Source organism: Patagioenas fasciata, chromosome 5 (assembly GCF_037038585.1).
Source record: "Patagioenas fasciata isolate bPatFas1 chromosome 5, bPatFas1.hap1, whole genome shotgun sequence".
Classification (NCBI taxonomy): domain Eukaryota; kingdom Metazoa; phylum Chordata; class Aves; order Columbiformes; family Columbidae; genus Patagioenas; species Patagioenas fasciata.
The window spans coordinates 50,969,499-50,992,984 of record NC_092524.1 but is presented as its reverse complement, the minus strand read 5'-3'; the positions used below and the strand labels follow the sequence as shown (position 1 = coordinate 50,992,984).

Below are 23,486 nucleotides of genomic sequence, written 5' to 3'. Positions count from 1 at the left end.
TTTAAGCACTGGAGGTTAAGATAGTGGTTAAAAAGAGAGAAAGCAAGGGTGAGGGATGCTGTATATTACATTTCTATATGAACGATCCATTGGGAGTCACTTCTGCAACACTGTTATTTGCAGTTGTAACATGCAGCACAATTTATGTCATTTTGCTAGATTGTTCACAAGTATAAAACCAGTGGAGTTATAAATATGATCCACACAGTCATATACAATCGTGGATACAAAACATTGTCCTGAATTTCATGTTCAGAAGGGAATTTAAAGCTTTGCAATTCTGACTGACCAGATCTCATGTTGTGTTCTAATAATTCTCTCCATTAAATAAAGTCATTTGATATTATCAAACACCACAGACTTCTTTTCTAACAACACCTTTCACTGAAGTTTTACAGATTAGTGTTAGGCTACTACAGCAATTACCAGAATATATGATCAAACAAAACAGAAGAGAATGTGGCTCACTGTTATTCAGATTATTTTATATCTAGTTGCAAAATAATATACTAGTTTCTATAAAGGAAACAATGAGTAACAAAATAGATACATTTATTCTTATATATCAACTGTCTCTGGGGTACTATTAAAATTTCTACTGGAAAAAGGCCACTAAATCATGTATTAAAAGACATCACCTGTTATCAGCTAGCCAAACATCACACACTTTGCTGCCCATTTTTCTTTGGAGACAACAGTGTAAAGTCTCATTGTAGATTCTGGAGGTAAAGATTCACTCACAAAGCAGCAGCTACTTTATTATCTCCAGTCACATTAAAGCAATTTCCTTATACTAATCTTTCTTAGCAACACCATCATCAGAATACGCACAACTATAGGCTTAACTGAAATTTAAAAATGTCAAATTGATAGAGGACATATGCCACTATTCTCCCCCCTCCTGCAGTAGAGAGTTCCTATAGCAAGAGAAATTATTTAATTCACTAAAACTGACCAGTTTGAAATTTAATGCAGGTGCCAAAAGTCTACAGTTGCATTGATAAATCCATTATGTATGTAGTCCTCTGGCAAAAGGAAATGAAGGTTAGGTTGGTAAATTTTTTAGAGCCATACTACATGCCCAGGATGGTCACATGTATGTGAAAATCAAGTTTCATTAGATATAGCAATGACGGAATGTGTGAAAAACATCATGGAAAATATGTCAGTCACAATAGGTACAGCAATTGCTATGAGACAGGTGTAATAAACTTAACTGTATAAGTATAAATAGGTGCCTCAATAAATTATATAACCATGTACACTTGTGAATCTGAAACTCCAAATTATGCAGCAAGTAACTAAAATAGTGCTGTAAACCTGACCTTAGACAATCGTAATCCCATGCCTTTCCTTAAATAGCAGTTAAATCAAGAAAAAAAATATTTACTTTGTGTGAGAGACTTGAAGAGCAGGGTCCTCTATTGATTTAGAGGCAGCTAGGGCATAAAGAGCACAATGCCAGCTCCCAGACTACCACCCTTTCTCTCTATTTTTAAAGAAGGAAAGCTGGCCTACAGTTGTGGGTCTAACAAGGATCTTAATAGGGAAACTTTCTGGTTTATGTTGTGGATATTCAGCTGCTATAAACTGGTCCAGCCCTGATTTACACGAGTGCTACATATCTAATGTCAAGAAGATTTCTGAACTGGCTTGTGTGTCAGTGCTCCTGTGATCAAATGCTGTTATTAACTCTTCCTTCTACCCTTCATTTGCATTGTCCCCTGTTATGTCAGGAAAAATAGTACAGAGGTTGTTTCTGACTGTGATTTTTCAAGGACTTCTGTGTTGTGACTTAGGATCAGTTTTGTTTTATAAAACAGTGGAGGAAGGAATGTGGAGGTGAAAGTGCAGTTCATCCTTCTTACCCAATAAATCTTCTCACTTCTGACACACACTGGAAAAATTAGGCTCAGTTAATAGTGGTGGGTTTACCTGAGTCCACCTTTCATTTCATATAGATCACTGTAGACTATGTCTGGATTTCCAATAGAAACACAAAGATTTTTGTATTCAGCAGCAGAAATCCTGTGTCATTCTGTGTCCTCCTAAGCTTTAAAAATATTGCACTTTTTTGTCATTTGTCTTAGACTGTTAGGAAGGATGGGTCAGGAGCTCTAACATTGTTTCTGTTCTCAGGAACAAAATGTTGGCTAGGAAGAAAAAATTCAGGGTATTTTCATTTTCACTTGTGCTTCATTTCTTTGAAATGCATAACAAAAGACTTGCAAATCTGACAAAATTTGAGATTTCTCCAACTCCCTAAAAACAATTACTTAAAAAATGTTTGGCTAAACTTTAGTTCTGTTGAAAAGGGAAAACAGATACCACTTAGTGAAGCATCACACACAAGTTCCCCAGAGCAGTTCTGCCAGTGCAGTTCAGCCCCCCACCTGTCCTAGAACTATTCACAGAGCTAATCTATGCGGTAGTTATTCCCATGTGGGCAACTATCCATGAGAGGCTTGACTGAGACCAGCCAAATTCATTTGACTTGTGTTTTATTACTCACAGGAAGCTTGATCTGAAAGAATGAAGGGCTAACATGTTAACTCATACATTGCCATCTTACCACTGACTTTTTTCTACTCTATTGCAGTTAGTAACTGGATCCTAGTCAGATTCTTTGCTGGACTTTCTGCCAGACAACAAGTAAACAAGTAAGCAGAGTTACATATTATCCCACATATTGTTACTATCAGAACACTTCTGGAGAATGTTGAAATTATAAAAAAAAATGCACACCCTAACAAAGCAAAGGCATATATCTTTAGTATAACCTTCCTCATAAATCGTCCTTCCTTTATATTAAGCACCCAAATTTGGCACTGCTATTGATGGTGGGCAATTGATGTAACTGGGAGAAATGTAAACCTTCCCATATGTACACACATGCAGCGAGTTTCCATGACTGCTGCCAGTTTGGTTCTCAGTCTGCATCACTTCTTGTCCTCCTGCCATTTTTAGAATCCAGTGTTGAAATCTGCCTTGCCTTCAGCTGCAAGGGGAAAGAGCATACTGCAAGCTCAGACCATAATGTACAATTTGATCAATGTCTGACCTAGCTAGTGATTTAAGCAACAGGAGAGCACGAATGCACTAATGACGCAGGAGCAACATCACATTTCTGTGTGTTGCAGTGCACAATGATCATTTCCTTCATCTTGTTTCTTATAAGCAAGAATAACATAGATCCACTTCAGTGCCATTTGCTCCCACTGTTTTGTCCCCAGTGTTCTCCTAATTCAGTCTTATTTCATTAGATAATTGATCTCTAAGCTTTCAGATGAGAGGTATAACAGCAAGAGAAAACTGAACAACAGAAAAACTGCCAGGATCTATATTATATATTTTTGAATAACAAATAATACTCATTATTCCCCTTTTGGTTTACCTATATAAAGCAAACTTTCTGTGTATATATCCATGCCTGAGAGGAAAATTTGAGACTAGTTACTCACTAATTGGTTTATCTATCCCATCTTTACTCTGTATCCGGTTTTTCTCACGGTTAACAAGCACAGTTTCTAAGGCCAAAAAAATGAGGACATGGAATAATATTAAGAGGGAATACACCAAAGCTCACCAAACCAGACTCACCAAATCAGTAAGAGTTCTATTCTAGAGCTAATATGTTCTGAGATAACATTAACTCTGCCTAATGATTCCCATGTGCTATTCCCACCACAGAAAGGGGTGGGAATCTGTGAGGGGACTTCACAAATCCTTTTTTTTCTTCACAGATTCTCCTAGACTGTGAATCGCCCTACCTCTCCCTCTCATGGCAGCGGACAGTCTTCCTCTCACATGAATAACACCTTAGGTGGCTAAAACTGTGATCATTAGGAAACTCCGATTTCCTGTTGCACTGAAAGCTGGTTGTTTATCTCTGCATTTCATTCAGCCTGGACAATTTTGATTATTCACTTTCATCCTGTTTTCCCCAGGTTTTTTTCTAGTCACTTTCCCTTTCCTGCTTTTATCTTCCCTCTGCACAACACTGCAATACTTGATCTGCAAAAACAAGATGGGAAATATTAAATGAAAATAAAAGCTTAATCAGCATTACTGCTTATTTTAGTTTTGACAGCATCTTTAAGATACTTTGTGTCAGTGCACCTGGCATGATGGACATAATAGAATGAACTCCACCTTAAGAGACAGATACCTCTTAGAGGAAGAGCTAACTAAAAATTGCGATTCAGCCTGTGCTGCCGCATGTATTCAGGAATAAGGAGTGAGGGAGAGAAACAGCAGAGAAGTATGCTGCTATCAGAACAGAAATACATGTCAATAAAAGTACCCCAGATGGTGCAAGACAGTGTAAATTCCACAGCAAAGCTACAAGTCTTCGTGTATTTTCTACTTCTAACATACAGGAGGTACTCTCTTAGAGTAGCATTGAAGAAGTTAAAAAGAATGCCTTTCTGCCAAATATGGTTATCATTCAACACAAGACAATATACAGGGCTATACTTAAACATGTCTTCCCAAGATCACCATATTTCTTCACAAGACCTAAGTAGCTTGTGAACTGATACAGATGTTATCTGAAATGTAAAGGTGTTTATCCTCCCAGTGCTTAAAGAGGATCATCTTTCTGCAGCTGGTTAGCTAGACTGTAGGATGTCTTCTCTCGGTCAGCACATGCATAACCAGACAATCATTCAGCAGCTTGTAAAATATGATTGCATATGAGATATTGATGGCCTAAGGGAAGTTCTGAATATCAGAGGTTCATAATTAGAATACCTATGCATTCAATCCAATAGAGTTTCCATCAATGTCACAGAGACGAGTGCTTATGAATTTCAGAGTCATCTCTTCTCATACAGACTGATTTATGCACTTTCAGCTTTGTACAAATGAAGGGCAAAGAATTAAAGCTGAACCCTTCTACCTAGAGATCTCCTTATCCTTAGAGGGGTTCTGAAATTTATAATCGCCCCTCCTGGTGCTCAGGATCAAACTCCACATTTGGTAACTCATGACCTATTTATGCTCATGCTACCCATCTGTTTTCAGTCATTCTGTCTTCTTATCTGTAAATCCACAGTCACACCATGTAGGATGTGTGGATCTGCTGATAAGAAATTTTTTGCAGGAAAGAGAATCTGGACAGATCAACAGTTCTGTTGCCAGAGCTGCTGGCAGCAACTCTTAACATCTCATCTATTCCAGATTTATAAAGATCCACTGTGTTGGCCTGAGGATGGAGCTCAGTGTTTGACTTCTGTGATAATAGACTATCTAGTTGAAACCTGTATTTGGTATTAAATATTAAGTTAAATAGATACTGATAAGATTATCCAGTGTGGAACAGAAAGCAACCATCTTGTTAGCATTGGGATTTCTGTAGTTGCTGGGCTGTGGAATTGGATTTTCTTTAGTTTTTCTTTTGAGTTTATTTTGGTTAGTTGGTTTTCTTTTTATTTTATTTTAATCACTGCATTTTACTAGAATTATACCTAACTAAAAACTAAGGCACTAGTGTGGAGACAGGGATTCAGTACCCTGTAGCCAGCAATGAAAAAAAAAAAATAATCCAATTGCATGATTCTTTTAAAAACTGTATTAAACAGAGTATTACTTATGAAAACAGTTCTCTATTAACTATGAGGGAAAAGCACTAGGGGAGAAAAGTAAATAAAGTAGAAAAACTCACATACAGTTTCCATGTCAAAATTCTACAGGATCACTGATTTCCCTGCTATCCAGTTAAATAATAAAAAAGGAAGATGCTATCTAAGCTTTAGAAGGATATAGATTTTACTAAATTATCTTTTGCCACTCTAATTCTCTCAGAAAGCTCTTTTTTTTTCTTTTTTTTTTGCATGTGTCCCTGTATGCATGTATGTGCATGTTTATCATTCTGAATATACATTACCACATTAGTAAAAAAGAGATTTTGATTGGGAACAACATGGATAAAGGAATTCGAGTAACGTTACTGTCAGATGCTCTGACACAGAGGCTTAGACATCTCTGGGCAATGATAAAGGACTTGGCTCTGTCTGTGGCATTCAAAGTGCACATAAAAAAAAAAAAGAAAAAGAAAAAGAGAGATGTCCATTGTGCTTCTTTCTTGCCTAAGTATTTTCAAAGCTATAATAGTAGACACTTTCCTCTCAGAGTAAAGACTGTTATTCTGCTGCACAACTGCTAAAGAATAAGGTTCTGAAATTAATTTTCTCAAACAGTGAAAAGTAATTTCTCAAAGAAAAAAAAAGACTTCTACTGGCAAAATGCATTTTACCATTTACTGCTGAACTGCTGCAAGAAGAAGCTCTTTACTGAGCAGCATGGCACAGGGCCAGAATGAGCTATTTCAGAAATCACTGTTGGGTATATACCAATTTGATACACAGGATTTAGCAATACAGTTGGGAATGACTTTGTGTATATGTGTGTATGTGCTCATGTTCTGTTAAATTTTAGCAGTGTCCAACTGTATACTCAGTTTCAGTATGAGGACATTTGTTTTAAAGAAGGATATATTTATCAGGCTGGATAACAGGACGTTTTGCTTTTCTAATTTACTTATTTTGTGTTGGAAATTAAGTTTCTATGGACAGTTCAAAGGATAAAATGTCTCAGATAAAATCTTTGAAAACATTTAAAACAAGAATGAAAATTTTGTAAGGGTACTAGATATATGACTTTGAGTTGTTGGTTAGACTTATGTGTGTTTTCCGCCTGCAAATTCTCTTGTTCAATTAATAACATGGGGGCTTATAGTCATGAAACAGTACAACGTGAAACATGATGCAATATGCATGTGAAGTATTAACATATTACACTGGAATCCTCCAGTCACCCAATCCAGGTTCATACAGATTCTGGTATCAAAGTGAATTATTTTTTTTTAGAAAGTCATAATAAAGTATGAAATGAACAGCAAGTTTTCAACTGATATGGGTCAAGAAATAATACTAATCTAGGAGCATTTGCATTAAAGATAAGAATAAGCTTAAACCTAGATCAGTCAATGAAATGGCCTGTGAAACCAGATGAACAAGATTCCTAAATGGGGTACATTTAGTTGGATGCAAATCTCTCAATGACACAAGAGGCACCACCTAGGAGAAACTTCCTAGATCACAAAGAAAATTATAAGGTAATACAAAGACACTACTAACAAATATTCTTTCATTTAGAGACACCTCATATGATTTCAGCTAGCATTTCAGGCATGCAACAGGCACCACCTCACCTACCGAAATCATAATTCATTAAATGATATGCACACCCAATGCCTAGTCTACAACTAGTTTTTACAGAGGTGTAACTATGTAGGCTACATCTGTGACAAACAGATGTACTGCTACAGTCCTAATAAGGATGCAATTCTAGATATTTAAATGACTTGTACCCACATAGCTTGTTCCCCCATACACACATGAAGAAACTACTAATGAAAACATACATACATTAGTATAACCAGAGACAAATTGATGGGGTTGTATCATCTTCAGTTACAGCTAAATGACATCACTTTGGGGCATTCAAATTATTACTCACATGAGTAATCCCTAATCATGAGAAGAGCGTGTGTGAAATTAACTTGCCAGTGAAAAAGAGAAGGATTGAGTCTGGAATCAAATAAATTAATTCTAAAAGCAGTCTCTCATCTGTAAAGTTCCATTTCATAAGCACAGGCAAGCTTGCTACAGACCCCTTCCATTGACCTGGGGATCAATACCTCTTGGGAGCACCTCAGTTTTTTACACAGTTTAGAAGCTTCCAACACACTGGAGGAAGGATATAAGGTTTGTTTCTTGTTTAATTTGACCTGAAATTCACCAACAATTTTTTAAAAATGAAAATTAATTATATATTATTTGAAAGGTCTGAGGGAGAACTCCGTAATTACAGACAAAGGCTGCTACCTATATAAGTAACACACACAAGTTATATATATATATGTGCACATATATATATATATAAAATCTGTGTTTCTTCTTCAGAACTGTGTATTAAATCTCCTATTCTGTCAGTAAGATGTTGGTGTAAAATAATATTTTTTGTTGCATTGATTTACATTGACATTGTGAATGTCATACCCATTTTAGATAATTTCTAATATTGCATTTATTTTTCTCTGTAGGAAAAGCATGCAGGAAATCTCAAGAAAATAAATATTTGTGACTTTGAATCCACAAGACTGTGGTTGATGACCTTATGACTGCAGTTTAAACATGGTTTGACTGTCTGCAACCCGTGTGAAGACTGAGAACTATGTACGAACACCACTGAAAGCTCCCAGCCATGCTAGGACATGCTGCGGGAGCACTCTGTCCTTTCCCCACACGGGTAGCGCTTTTCCACATGGTGTCTCTTGGCTAACACAGAACAGCTCAGTAAGGCGCGAGCTATTCATGCAGCTGTGTGGCGCAGGACTGGAAGTGCTGTTGAGAAAAGCCCTTCTCTTTAGTTTAATTTTCCCCTGTTAGTTTTGATGAAGGAATGACAAAAGCTGCCAGCAGGAACTGGGAGTGACACTGCGACACACTGATTTCAGTTCTCAGAAGGTGCTGATGAGGTTTTTCATTCAGACCTCTGACCTTTCCAGCCCTTGATGGGTCATGTAGTATTTCCATACAGTTTAGTGTTTACTGCAAGAGAAGTGTTTAGCATCAGCCTGCCCAGACCTTGCAGAAGTGCAGAACAGAGAATGAATCAGACAGATGGAATTCCAAAATCTTTTGCCTGTAATTCTCCCTCAAGATCCCTGACATTAAAAAAAAAAAGAGCCAATTTTGTATGAATTCAATCATAGCTAGCATGTTTTCAAGAAGGAACTGATTTGATGTCTATATGATTTTGCATTTTTAAGATAATTAGATTACTCATGACAACTTAGCCACAACAAATAACTTAGACCAAAGATCAGAACATCTGCCCTTCATCCAAACATGTTCACTGTGATATATTCACAAATGAATTATGATAAAATGAACAACATGTCCTCTTCCGTATTCTGTGCAGCAAGATATGTCCCCACCTGGGCCAGGATTTATAAAACCAGACTGCAGGCCATTACAGTAATATACTGATTATTGTCCAATTTCTTCAATTTTTTTTTACTGTAGTCTTTAATCCATAACTGTCACAGAAAATTACAATGATAATTTACCTTGCAAATAGGTAGCTGGTGATTAAGTGTTATGAAAGTGGCCTACTGACTTGAAAGTCAAGCCAGAATATTATTTGTGACCTTTAATACTCTGCTTCATAAGGGGCAGATCTTACAAAATACTGACCAGGGCCTGTCAGAAGCAAGTCACCTCTCACCTGGGGCCAAAGTAAAATTATCACTTTGCAGGACGGAGTCTGGCAATGATCTGATCCTGTACATCAAAAGCCTACTGAGTTTTGTCTGCAAGGACTGAAGGGACAGTTTCAGCGACAGTGTACCTTTGAATGATCAAAAACTCTCTGTGCCGTATGCTTTTATAAATACATGCTTTCATTAAAGTAGGTGAAAAAAGGTTTATTTAAAACAAATTAATAAATAAAGCAGTTACAGTTTGAAATAAAATGTACAGGAGATTGTTTCTAGGTAGAGCTGATAGATAGCACAAGATTTCTTTTTAGTAGTGATATTTTACAGACCTTTTTATGCATCATTAGGTTTTCAGGAATGCTGAACAGAGCATAATGGATTTGTTTTAAAATGTTGCTAATATTTAATTTTGATTCCTTTCAAAGAACCATGTCAGAAGAAGGAATCAAAGGGGCAGGGGGGAAACTTGTTCCCTGGGTAAATCACCATCTTCAAAAAAAAAAGAAGATATAAGAAGGTTCCAACACCTTTCACCAGTGGCTGAAAATATCAGATTAAAATGCACTATTCCTAGGACATACTGTTTGATATGACTAGAATATGACTTGTTAAACAGGAATATTTTTTATTTCAAACTCTTCTTTCCTGAGCATTACCTATGGAATAAGGTTTGGGTTTGTTTAAAATAAATGTATAAACATGCCTGCCAAGAAACATATTTTAATGATGATTTTTTGTGGCTGTTTTTTGTTGAAAGGAGTAAATTACTTGAAAAGTGTATTTTATACATAGCTGTAGGGGAACTAAAGCTCATATCTTCCGTGTATGTTAAATTAACCTTCTTTACAATAATAGTAACAACTCTATATTCTTGTTTTTTATTGTTTGAGGTTTTGTTTTGTTTTGACTTTTGGTGGGGTTTTGTTGTTGTCTTCTTTTGCATTTTTTGGTAAAAGACAAATAAAATATAAATATTTGTTTTACCAAAAGAAAAGAAAACACAACTTCCATACCCCTGGGGTGAGTTCCAGCTCTTTTTGTTTCTTGAGGATATAAATAAAAAGCACTGGCAGAAAGACTCCTAAAAAGACTGCCCAAGGGGGAGGGAAGGAAACACCTAAACACATCGTATTATCAAACACCGAGGTAATCAACTACAATCTGGGAACTGTCAAACAATGGTATTCACCTACCCAAAGATATCACTGATCAAGTCCTCAACTGCCATTTACAATCACTAACTAAAACATGGAATAGAGCTGTGGATATAAACAAGAGACAAATTAGTATTGGGAAGCTGGGTTTAATAATCCCCTAAAAGAGACCATGTGTTTATAAAGACCCCCTTTTCCTTGATCTCTGACATGTACTCCTAATACAGACACAGCTGGATTTTTTTTTTAATTTTTTAAACACCCTGCTACTATAAAGTCTACTTATAGTGTGTCTGGTCTGAGTGTTTGTCTCAAGTTTCAGTTATTATGTAAGCACTCAAGGGCAATAAAATTTCACACAGTCACCGTACTTTAGAGTAAGTATTAAACCATCAGACGAACATACAGGTCCTTTATTACTGATGTTCAATACCTCTGGATACTTTTTGGGTTTCAGATTTTTGAAAACATTAATCATTTTAACACTGGAATAGCTGGAATAGATTAAGAGGTCTTTCCAAGTACTTGATACACGTTTGGAACTGGAGTTTGTTTTTCCTGTTTTCCTGTTTAAAAAATTAGGAAATCACATTGTAATGGATATGTCATTGATAACCTGACAAGAGAGGTGACTTGCAGGTATAGTCTATGTGTACAATCCCCTATTGAGAAGAAAAAGGGAAAAAAACATTAGTGACTATACGCTTCTCACAGATAGAGGTCACTAATGGACTAGATTTGAATTCGCCTGGTAAAAGCCAGAAAGTTAGATTAAAGTAAACTAGTGAAAAATTAACTCATTTTGAGATTAAAAAGGTAGCAGAAATTATTAAGAAATAAAGCTCTCACCTTCCTGGAAACAATACTATCGTGTATGTCCCTTCTTTCTAGTCATTTAAATAGAAAGCACAGTACAGGAAAAGCCTGATAGTGATGCTTGTTTGAACTCCTTTTTGTTTTCTTGACTTGGTAAAACTATGTCTCTCCCTTTCTGCAGGAATGGTAGGGAAGTCAGCCCTAATAACATCCTACATTTTAGATACTGCTATTTTAAGTAGTTAAAGGCAAGCACATTCTTGATTCTCGAAGGAAACCATAGCCTATGTAATGCAGATTCCAACTGGGAGGGTGTAGGGTTACGCAAAGGGGATATGTCTACATCCTAAATCAAACTATCCAGCAGGCCAGGATATAAATGTGACTTGTAACAGTGGCTCAAATTAGATCCAGACTCTCAAAGTCAAACACAGATAACATCATCTTATACAAAACATAGGGTGTATGTGAGAAGCAACTCTTTTAAGAATGCTGGGTGCATTCCAGCACTTCTCTCTACAGCCTTGGACTTTGGAAAACACTAACGACTGTTCTAGTCACAGGTAGTTTTACAGACACTGTATTTACACAGTGCTCTGACTTGCCTCACCTGCAGTACTCCAGGCCTGCACTCTTAACTGCCTCACTACCATATCAGGATAGAGAACAACAGTTTAAATAGCAAATCTCCCACAAATAGTAATGATATTTGAAATCTCTCCTCTCACACATTTTTCAGGAACAAGATCAACATTAACAGTTTAACATGTGTCACTTAGAAATTATGCCTATTATTTAACATCTGTTGTATCTTGTCGATTATGCAAAGATTATGTCTCAGTGATAACACTGCATACATTGATGCTTTAAAGGAAGAAAGGAAAGAACAGTGGACAGAAGTATAGCTACAGTACCTTTTAAGTATTTTGAAAAAATGCCAGGGTGGCGGTTTTCTCCTAACAAGAACACATATATCTGAAACCAATTCATTAATTTGCTCTGAAACTTCAAATATACAAAGGTGCTCTTGGAGAAACGACTGTACCAGTGAATGAAGCAAGGAATTAAGTCCATGGAAGTTTGTGAGGGTGTTTTGCCTGCTTGGTTTTTTTTGTTTTTTTTTTTTTTTTTAACAGAAGCTGTGATCAAGTCTCAACCTCTAAATCACTCTCAACCTCTAAACTGGTTTAATTTCCCTGCAAGCACTGTAAAGTTAGATGCAGTGAATAAACCTCTCCTTAACACACATCCTGTCTTCCTGTGTGCCTCTGTGTGTGTGTGTACATTTGTGCATGGAGAGGTCTGACTTGCTTTAGTATCTTTTCCTACTACTCATGCAACGAACCTCTCCCCTTCTATTCAGCTGGGCTCTACATTGCAAAAAGCAGCATCTGAAGAAATCTAATCAGTACCTTTCACACACAGCACAGGAATTTACACGGATTTGTGCCTTGGATTTATTAGCTTATTGTAAGCCTTAAAACAGATTTCCTCCACTAAAATTAATTAAAAGCTCCTGCTGACAGATTCCCACTCCGAGAAGAAGGTGGAAAGTCTTACTCTCTCACTTTGCTGCTGATCTCTTTATCTTTTACGGAGTTTTATCTCATGCTTTGGAGAGGTGACTTCTTTTTGCGATCTGTTTTTTTCTTCATCGCTCTGTAGTATTTGTTATTATTTTGCCAGAGATCACCGTCTAACTCAGCAGGTCTATGAGGGGCTCTTTTGTATTCAGAAGTCCTGATCCAATTCTTTTAACCTCGCTCCCACCCACTCATAGTCAGCGCCGATCCGGAGGCTGCTGATGGGGATCCGGTGGATTCTGCCGCCAGGCGCAGCTCCCAGCTCGTTCCGATCTCTCAACACTTGCCGGCGCCGGGCTAAGTCGACAGCCTTTTCCGAGCAAGGCTCACCTTTGAAGTTCCCCATTCTCAAATAATACTGACGTTGGTGCTAACACAGGCGCTCTGCCGGTTCTCCTGCAGCAGGGGTAGTTCTCGGCTCTCTCTCTCCCGCCCGGCACAGCGCGGGGCCACGGGGTGGGAGCCAGGTTCTGCACCGGCCCGCTGGGGGCTGAAATGCGGCCGGTGATCCGGGATTCCGCTGCAGCTGCGAGCTGCGAGTCCCACTCCGAACCCACACGCTGGCGTAAAATAACCCGGAGACCCTCCTAACACTTGCCGCCAGCCATTCATAAATACGTGTGTGTGTGAGCCCTGTGCCGCACTCTGGCAGACACGGGTCTCTAATGAGGCGAAGGTGATATTTCTGACACACAGCCTGATCCTGACTCCTTAACTTTGCCTTCTCGGAGAAGGCAAAGGGCACCGTGACTTTAAACCGCCCGGGGCTAGAATTACCAGGAAGGAAAACAGAAAGAAATGAAATACCAACTGTACCTGGCAGTATCTGGAAATCCCTCGCCGACACCGATCATAATCCCCCTGCGAGCCTCTGGCCCCCCACACCAAAACTTTTCCGCCGCTCCTCGGTGGTGGCTGCCGCCCTCCGCGCCGCTCACCGCGGTCGCCCAGCGCCGCTCCCGGCCGGCCCCGCGGGCCCGCTCTCCGCCAGCCGCCGCCGCTCCGGAGCGACCCCCGCGGCTCCCGCGCCTTCCTCCGCCCTCACGAGGCAGCGGCATCGTTCTGCCCCCTTCTCTGCCACCTCCTCCTCCGGCGCGTAGCCCGCGGCTCTGGCATTCCCAGCGCACTTTCTCTCCTTGATTTCGCTCGCTCTTCCCCTGCCGCTCCTCCTTCTTCGGCAAAAATTAAAGGAGAAAGGACCGCTGCACTCCTGGTCTTGGGGTTTCTTTTTTTCTTTCTTTCTGTCCTTTAGAAATGGTGAAAGGATCACATGAGGAGGAGGCACGGAGACTCAGGACACTTGGACGTCGGAGAAGGCATTGGGCACATACGTGTGAGTATATGTGCGAGTGCGTGCGTCTGGCTCTAAGTCCTGCGTCTGCTTTCAGCCAGGATTGCAGTCTGATCTTAGCAGTAATGATGCCTCAGATCTGACTATTCCCTGCTAATGTAAGTCGTGCCTTTTTTTTTCCTCCCTGCCTGACACCCCAGGGAGATGTTTACAGTAATGAATTCAGTTGATAGCCATCTCTCTCTCTCTCCTGGAGTCCCTCCCACATTTCTAGTTTAAAGAATGCTTGGAAGGCAGGGCTGCAACCTAAAGCTTTCCAAGAGGCAAAATCAGGCTAGGTTTTCTCTTTTTCTTTCTTTCCTTCTTTTTTTTTTCCCTCATTTTTTGTTCATTCCGTTTTTAACCCATTGCTTGCGGAGAACAGATTAGTGAGCTCCGTCCTTTTGGACTCGACCCCCCCTCCTCTCATCGAGGGGAACCAAGCGGGCGGTGCTGCCCTGGGGGGGAGGGGAAAGGCTGCGCAGCCCTCGGACCCCCGCCCCGCCGCCCCGCCTCACCGCGGAGCCTGCCGGGCCCGGACTGCAAGAAAAGAGGGTACGAATATTGCTGCCCTGTGCGGCAGGGCTGCTTCAGTCCCGCTGCTCTGGGGACTGCCAGCGTGTATCGGAAGGGAAGGTGGGTAGTGAGCTGGAAAACTCCCCGAGCTGCGGTCCTAACTGGGAGATACCCTCGCTAGCAATAATTACAGCCGTGCTTTCCACCAACATGGCGATATTTCATGTACAGCCACCGACAAGCCCGCCTCCCCTACCTCCTTCTTTCCTTCTCCTTCCGCCACTGCAAACTTTTAGGTAGGCAATAGCAGGACAGAATAAACATAACATGGAATAAAAGAAAGTCCAACCCTCAGGGAAGAGACAGACCTCCTTTACTATTCCGTCTGATTTCCATCATCAGTCAGAACTACTCTGAAACCGCTGGAGAAACCACCTTTTGCCCTAAAGCGCTAAGAACCCTCCACCCTCTATGTCTCCTGGAGTACACTCAGTGCGTGTGCGTGTGAGTGTTCATGTATGTGCATGTGTGTGTCTATATGCATCTCGGGCTGTCTGCGCTTGTTTCGGGGTAACCCTTCCCTCGCCTCTCGGTTCCGTAGTAAACTACTGCCTTGCCCTGACAAGCCCACTTAAAGGCAACGCTATTTAATACCGAGATGCACTTGAGTGACAGAATACAGCCGTCAAGGTAGGACGTGGGGTGTGCGAAGAGAATGTGCCTCAAACTCCCCCATTAAGTGAAGAAAATGCACAATACGTCTTTTGCTGCGAATCACTTTAAGAGAGGGGCTGGGGAGGAATGGAGAAGACGAGAGCTGATCAATGCCATGTGTCGAGGAAACAGAAAAGGCGACTGAAATGCCTCGGGGTTTGCTTCCTCCTCACCCCCGTCTGCACACTAGCTTGCATTTTCTTCTCAGCCGTACCTCAAAAGCTGAATCACTCGCCATCGTTTCCGCACCTCCTTCGCCCTTCGCTTGCGGGGGGAAGCTAAATTATTCACGACTTCAAAGGCTTAATAAGCCGTACCGAGGAGCCCATCGCGGAGCCCCAGTGAGGGTCAGCCCAGCCGCGGTGTGCTCGCCGCCTCTTCTACCCCTCAGCACATGCCCTGCCCGCCACCACGTGCCCTCCAAGGGGGCTTAGGAGACCCCCCCCGCCTATTTACATCACCGAGCCGCGCTGCCCGCTCGCTCGGAGAAGAGGTTATGCCCTCATCTACGGGGATGCGCGAAGTGATGGGGGCCGGGGGGGAGGAACATGGAAATGAGAGTGCAGGTAGCTCGGAATTTCTCAGGAGATTCGGCGAGGGAAAAGGAGTTGAGGACGAGATCCCGCTCCCTTCCAGGCACGGTTGTCTCGGGGGCCGCGACCTACTCTAGGCCCCCGGGCTGGAGGGGAGCGAGCTCGGGGGCCTCCGCAAGGCTCAGCCGGCCGGGAAGAAGCGGCTCTGGCGCGGGTCAGACCCGCGGGAAGAGCCTGTGTTCCCGGCTCAGAGACCGGGCTGCTCTGAAGCTGAGTCTCTGCCTGCAGCTCCCAGCTGGTGCCGAGGCATGAAAGGATCAGGAATCCCATAGGGTTCAAAGGCGAATGAACCACATTTTTCAAAACGTGTTCTGGGTCCTTCTTGACTTTTTAAGACCTGGTTTTTATATTTTTTTTAAGGCTCTGCATATTTTTTAGAGCACTTATTTGTGCATGGTTTATATCTCTTTGCTGGAGCTGATGGACAACCGGTGCATTTTCTCGTGAAAAAAAAAGAAAAAAAAAAAATAAGTCCCTTAAGTCTTTCTCCTCCTCTGTCCACCTGTCCCTTCTTTCTCCAAGTCCCAGATACTAGCAACCTGTCGACGACACATAAGGCAAAGAAGACCTTTGTCGATCACATGTCCCTTATATTCCTAGTCACGGAGGAAAAGGGAATGATAAAAAGTTCTGCAAGGCTGCAGGCTGCTGCCATACCCCGCAGGCTCAAAGAGATTAGGTGGAATTATGTCTGTACCCCTCCCTGTCCCTGGCCCCTCAACCAGCCCACACTCCGAATCAGAGAAAGATATTCAGGACACACTTTGGTCATGTCAAGATTGCATTAATCCAAAAAGTCACCTAACTACCCGTTACCTGCTTCTGCAGAGGTGGGTCCTCCTCGGTAGGTCACCCAAAGCCCACAGGGTCCGGCAGATGGAAAGAGGAGAAAGTGGCGGAACAGCTGGGCTCCAGCATGGTATTGTTTTAAGCATCACCACCAAGGTCTCTGTTTCCCATAGCTGCCGATGGTCACCATCACCCAAGGTTTCTCTCAAGGAAAGGATGAAAGATTTTTTTCTTCCAAGCCGTTGTCCAGCCGGTCATTTGACCCTGACACCCACCGATGACACTGAAGAACACCCTGCTAAAGTGGTTAAACGCCTCGTGATTTCCTTTCTTCTCTTTCCCCCGGCGGCTCCGGCGCAAAGCCACGGAGCGATCTTATCACCGTGTGATCATTATTCACCGGTGACAAACAGATGCAGAGCTCCTAAGTGAGGGTGACAGATTTCAAACGCGAGGCTGCAGCGTACTCAGCCTCAGACATATTCTTCCTCAAACTTTGCCTAGCAAGCAGTCAGCGGCTTAACCCTTTGCAGCCCTTTCCCTCGCACGGACACCGAGACTTCACCCCACGGGGGAACGTTTATTTGAGAGGAACCGCAGCGCAGACGGCTGCTTGGCTGGGGACTTGCGTGTCATTTTCTAGGTTATTTTCAGCTGAAAACAAAACAGAACTGCCAACTCTGGAGAGCAGTTGGAGAACCCAATACTTCTCCTCTGTGGTTAGGGGCTGTAAAAATCCTCTCGGCAAAGCAGATCTCTTGGAGAATCACCTGTGGTCCGTACTTTGTCAACGAGTCTGGTATGCAAACTGGCATAAGCATCACGTGAATCCCTCTCATACACGCATACACAGAGCTTCTGCACTTTCCTCAGCGTGATGTGGCTGAAAGTGCAGATCCGAAAGTGCTATTTCACTTAGACCTCCGGAATCAACTCATTTGCAGATTATTAATAACAGCAGAGAAAGGAGCAAGCGAGAACAAAACATACTTCCATGAAAAAAAAAAAAAAAGCGCCTTTTACACATGTGCTTTGTAGTCAAAGGAAATATTTACCACCATCAAACTCCAGCATGTCAGAACATGTTTCCTCTGAAGCAGAAGATAGCCTTAAAAATGAGAGAAAAACCATGTGCCATTGAAAGATGAAATGAAGTGCATGAAAGCTTTCCAAACTCAGTACCACCAGCCCGGAGCTCGATGTCAAGACAACGCTGTAGCACTGTTACACGAAGATGCAGAGAGGGAAACAAGGAAATTAGCAAACTCCATTTGTTTTCTAATATTAATTTCTATATATTTTCAGTAAATTATGATGTTTCTGTCACCTTTCTCTACCTCTCCCCCCTCCCCCTCCAAAAAAAAAACGGGGTAGAGAGGGAGGACCTCTAACTGCAGCTGAACGACACTGAGAGCCTGGACGTGAGATGGACTGCCGGGAACTCCTTACAGAGCCCCAGTGGTCATACAGTGGGAAGGACACAGAGGCAGGTCGGTGCATCTGAAGGAGAACCTGAGTGCTCTTTTCATTAAATGTGTAAGGTAAGGCTGGGCAAGGAAGGAGAAGAATCCTACAGTAAGCAAAAAAGCAGAAGATTCTTCTCTCACCGACATTTCGAATTTTCGAATTTAAGCACAATAAGCAAATAAACTTCCTTTGAAGAACACCTCCCACCCCCTCTCCGAAAAACAGAAGACCCTTCAGACATTGCATATTCTTGTCCTATTTACAACAGCGGATGCAATAAGTGGAGAGCGTGCCTAGAGCTGCCCTTTCCCAGGCAGGACTGCTGCCGCAGGTGCGCAACGGGAGCTCCGCGGGCGCGGAACGGGGCCGCCTGCAGGTCCCGCGGCGCGGCCAAGGTGGCAGCAGAACACAGCGCTCGGGCGCTCGGCGGCCGCCGCCGGGGCCGGAGCCGGAGCAGCGGCGGGGGGAAGGAAACTTGCACCGTTCTTTCCGTCTACACACTCTGTTTAAGCTAGTGCCTCCCATCCCCCCCTTTTTTCATCTTGATTGTACTCTGATTACTTGGACTTTGACAATTTATCCCTCCCATCACTCTATAAATGCGTGAAACGTACTTATTTATTAGCAAACTGCTTTGCATGGTTGAAAGGCTGTAAACTGAAAGGAGGATGTAGAAATATATTATCTTTAAATTATCTGTGATCATACAAGATGGCTAGCCTGGAGTGATGGTTCACTCATCCATAATACAACATCACTTATTTTGAAGAGAATGTTAAATGGGGTAACATTAAGAAAGATTATGAAAATGAAAGTGTATTTTCATAAATGTGTGGGGTTTTTTTTGTGTTTATTTTCTTTTTTTTTCACAGCTATATTGTTAGAATGATTTCTGCAGCTTGCAAGAGACAGGGTAAAAAGAGCTGGAAATAGTTCTCTAACTATACATACTGAATAATCTCTTTTTTTTTGTCAATAATGGTCAACATTTTGGTTCAGGCCTTAAATTCATGCAGCTGACAGAAGAAAAAAAATCACTAAGTTAATTTTTCAGCAAAGTTGGGAAACTCAGTTTCTTTAAAAATGTTTTGAGGAAGGGAAGGGTAGGGAAGGGAAGGGAAGGGAAAGAACAGATTCTAGGCAAGATGAATGTATTAATATGTTCCTATCCACTTTAATGAAACAAATGAAGCATTTTCAGTAGAAATACATGAGATCGGGAAATACTCAAACCCAGCATGTATTTTCTCTGAGCTCTCATACTATGGTGAGCTTAAAATGAAAATACCGTACTGGTTCGGAAACATGCATTGGCAGAGTTTGTGATATGACTCATCAGACATCTCTCTTCCTGTTCCTTCAGTCCACTTTTACCTTCTTTTTTGGACTTGTATATGTTATTAGATATCACCTTGTAATAGTATACTTAGTGCCTTCAGTGGCTGCACTTCATAGTCTTGACGTAGTAGAGGTTCTCCCTTCTTCACTGAAAGGGATTTCTGCATTTAGCTTTTGACAGTATCGTGATAAACTATTTCTATGGATTGCCTTAGGTTATCCTTCTACTGCTTTGTCCCATGAGACACAGGAATCTGGGAATCTTACAGATTTTTCTTTTTTTAATCTTTAAGACTGAGGAGGATGTTCCAAAGTAGGTTTTTTTGTTTGTTTGTTTGCATCCTCTTTGTCAAGTTGATTTCCAATAAAACCAGGAAATAAGCACGTCAAAATCTGTTGCATTTTTTTCCCCTTCTCTTCTGAAAACTTTAGAGACTCACATCAAATTTGGTTCAAATTAAAAGAGATCTACCCAGATGCCATTAACTAGACACGTTGGAAATAGGTGGATAAATAGGTAAGACAGGAAGCTGAACTGTAACATTTTATTACAGTTGAAACAATAAAAAGTATATATTTCTGATCACATTTTTTGGCCAAAGTAAACTATGACTGAATATATATCGTACCATCTCATTTTAAGTAAAAGTCTGTAGGGAAGACAAAATTCTATGCATAAATTGCTGATTGCTCACCTCAGCTTTCATGCTGGAAACAATTGCACAAATATGGCTTAATCCAGCCAACAATTAATTGCATCTGATGAAATTTAGGTAATTGAAATGGCTAAATCAGACATAAGAATCCAGCAGTCATTAAACATTGTTATGCATTGGTTCTTTGGTGTTTTTAATGTGTGCAAAATGCAGGGGGAAAATAGAATGATGATAAGAGAAACTGTCTGAAATCAACACACATTAAAAAAATAAAATCTAACTATTTACCATGGTGGGAGTGGAAGGCATAAGTGAAACCTTGCAACTAACATACAAATGGCCCATATAAATTGTTTCTATGATATTTTCTAGGCAAAATCATTCAGGTCCTTTTCATCTTTTAAAATAAAGGAATATCTTCCATCTTTGGTTCTGTCACTGAACTTTTAAATTTCTGGAAAAAGAATCTACACACTTCTATCAAACATACTTTAGCTGCACTATATAGAACTGAAACACCACCTCAGTGAAAGCCACACAGCATTCATTAAGTGGCCCCTTATGAATTCCTTGTTCTTCTTTTATTCTAAGTGGAGGCAGCTAGAAGGCAGACTATCAATCTGCTCTAGAAGAAAGCATCACTTTCTGGTCGGAAGGCCATCTGCCCTATCTCCTAAGGGAGCTCAAGGCCTCACTCATGCTATTTTTCTACTGATTAAAAAAATCAGATTCATTTGTACTTTCTTATCCACAGGTTCAGGAAGCTAACATAATTCCCTCACTTCTGTTTCTGTCAAGTCCATTTCTATTGCTTCTTGTGTTTTTAAGGGGATTTGTGGAAAAGTTCTTCTAAATAATCTAAGAGGATACAGTTTTCTTTCACCTCAATAAACATGAATGGAAAGATTTTAGGATTATGAGGATTTAGAAAAGCTGGACAGGATAAAATAATTTTAAAACAATTAGCCTGGTCAAATTATCTCAATATTATTTAAAGAGATAACATGAAGAAAAACTACCTTGCAATTTATAATATAGACCCCAGGGCTCATAGCATAGCTCTTATAGCTTTATAGCAGCTCAATTTCCATGCAGCACTTTGCGCAAGACTAGTGAACTTTGTTCTGCAATGTTTTAAGAAACCTTAAGCTCTATGTGACAGCTGTTGTTAAGCCTCTTTCAATTCCAGAATAAGCTAATTATATGTAACAGGATACAAAGGAGAATGTAGATTTTCTATTTAAATTTATTGATTTTTGGTTTTTCTGCATTAATCCCTTGTTTATGATAAAGGGGTAATGCCATTTTATGAAGCCTTTTCTAAACCTTCATGTGTCTTTATTTTGTTGCAAAAGAGATAAGTGAAAATAAAAATTGTTTTCAGTTACCTAAAGAAGAAGGTATAAAGCCATTACCCTGACCATCAAAGTTGATTATCAGAGGCTACATGATTACACCTCCAAACTCAGAAATAAATGAGAATAATGCTTACATGCTGCTATGCCAGAAGGTCCTCTTTCCAGGGACTATTACTACAGATTAGAAAAGCATGCCACCATGGTACAGACTGATCACCTGAAGGAAAGAACAAAAAAAACCCAAAAAATAGAATGACTAGGCAGATGGTATCTCTTTTGAATCGTGATAAATTGACAGCAAGCTTTCAGGTCTTTGAGAGGATTTTGAGACAGTGAAAATATCTTGTGAAACCATTTGTCTCAATCTTCAGCACTGCAAAGCACCCACATCACAGGTTTGTGGGCTGAGGGGGATAGAAAGGTTGTCACAGCAGTCAGAAATTCTTCATCAGTTTCAAAACATAAGGAACCAGCTTAATCTTGTTCAGTCCTAAATTTTTCTTAAGGTGAGTAAAAGAGAGCTTATACCACTTCAATAATGTATTTATCAATAGGAAGACAGAGCCTTTTAGACTTAGGGGAAATGTAATTAGAAGGAACAAAGACATCTCATGAGATCTATTGAACCAGTGAAAGGTTCAGCACCCATCCAGGTAACCATGGCCTCCTGACAGAGAAATAGAAGGGATTTGCTTTAATGAGGGGTGTGTGCTGTGTGGAAGCAGAAATGCACTCCTCAAAGGTGTGAGGCTACTTACTACATTGATGCTATGAAGAATATTTAGTCACTAGGATCAGTAGATATTTTTTTTGTCATTTCATTCCCACACTAAATTTTGGTCTTCTGCTTCTTTGCTTTTGACTCAAAAAGAGCCTTCCTCAATTCACAATGAGTTTTTTCTTCAGTTAATTCTGCTTACTTGGTGGTGATAAATTTCACTTGAAATCAGTCATGGGTTTATTTAATTAAACACAACACACATGCAATGTTCTAGGTGGAGTAGTTATGAAGAAGAGTCAGGAATATACCTCCAGGATAAAATGAACTTTTTACTTGCATCATAAAATGATCTTCCTGTCTGTGCCTCAGGCAAAAAGAATGCTAGGAAGTTAAGCTATTCTTTTGGTAGCAGTAGAGAAGGCAGTGAAATCCTCCCTGAAGAGAATGAAGCAGCTTGTATGTATAATAATTTATTGGTGACTTTTAGTGAGTCCAAATAAAATGAGTTAGGGAGAGGAGAGTTTTCAGGATTTGACTCATCCATTTTATTTTTGAAACATTTGCATGGTTGTCAGCATTTGTTCAGCAGAGGGACAGATTTCTGCAAGCTCAGAGACAAGCTGGGTTTTCACTACAGGAAGATCATTGAAGTTTGTTTTGTGCATTTGTCCAACAAAATTTGCCTTAATGACTATTGAAAAAAAATAAACTTACTATATACTTCCTTTGTCATTGTTTGTGGATTTCTCTGGTTTCTGACTCATTGACTATTGACTATTGTTATGGAGCAGTCTGGGCATTCTCATGATTACTGGTTTATTACTGGACTTATTGTCAAGGAACAGCAAGAGCAAGACTTCTCCGAAAAGGAGGATGAGCTAGAAGCCAAGGGTGGACCTCAGCCAGTGCTGCATCAGGGAGGTAGAGTGGGCAAAGCCGGATGTTCAGGACAGGATCCGTTAACAGTCCGAGACACAGCAGTGTGGGGAGTCATGCTCAGGATCTAGCCAGGACTGGAGACAGAACTGGAAAGAAGGCTATCACATATGTCCAAGGTCCATCCAGAAGGCAGGACTGGAGACCTGGGCACTTCCAGGGTTGATCACACCAGGTCTGGGTGCCAACCCCAAGCTGACATGGAACCCCAGCACCAGAGCAAAGGGTG

At 40.8% G+C, this 23,486-nt stretch overlaps 1 protein-coding gene and 1 long non-coding RNA gene across 4 annotated transcripts in view; one reads left to right on the top strand and one right to left on the bottom strand.

Annotated features, from left to right (window-relative positions):
• FLRT2 (fibronectin leucine rich transmembrane protein 2) overlaps nucleotides 1-16,931 on the bottom strand; it is a 62,352-nt gene extending 45,421 nt beyond the window's left edge. Inside the window, exon 1 of one of the 3 annotated variants that reach the window (XM_065838438.2) lies at nucleotides 16,809-16,931. The gene's annotated coding sequence lies outside the window, so the exon portion shown is untranslated. Of the gene's footprint in view, nucleotides 1-12,816; nucleotides 12,903-13,655; nucleotides 13,790-16,808 lie in introns of those variants that run through there. The other 2 variants (XM_065838437.2, XM_071809534.1) reach the window with 2 other exon arrangements.
• LOC139828126 (uncharacterized) lies at nucleotides 14,076-23,053 on the top strand. Its single transcript, XR_011739414.1, has 2 exons — nucleotides 14,076-14,172; nucleotides 16,821-23,053. It is a non-coding gene; the product is annotated as an uncharacterized lncRNA (long non-coding RNA).
• Nucleotides 23,054-23,486: the final 433 nt, after the last annotated feature.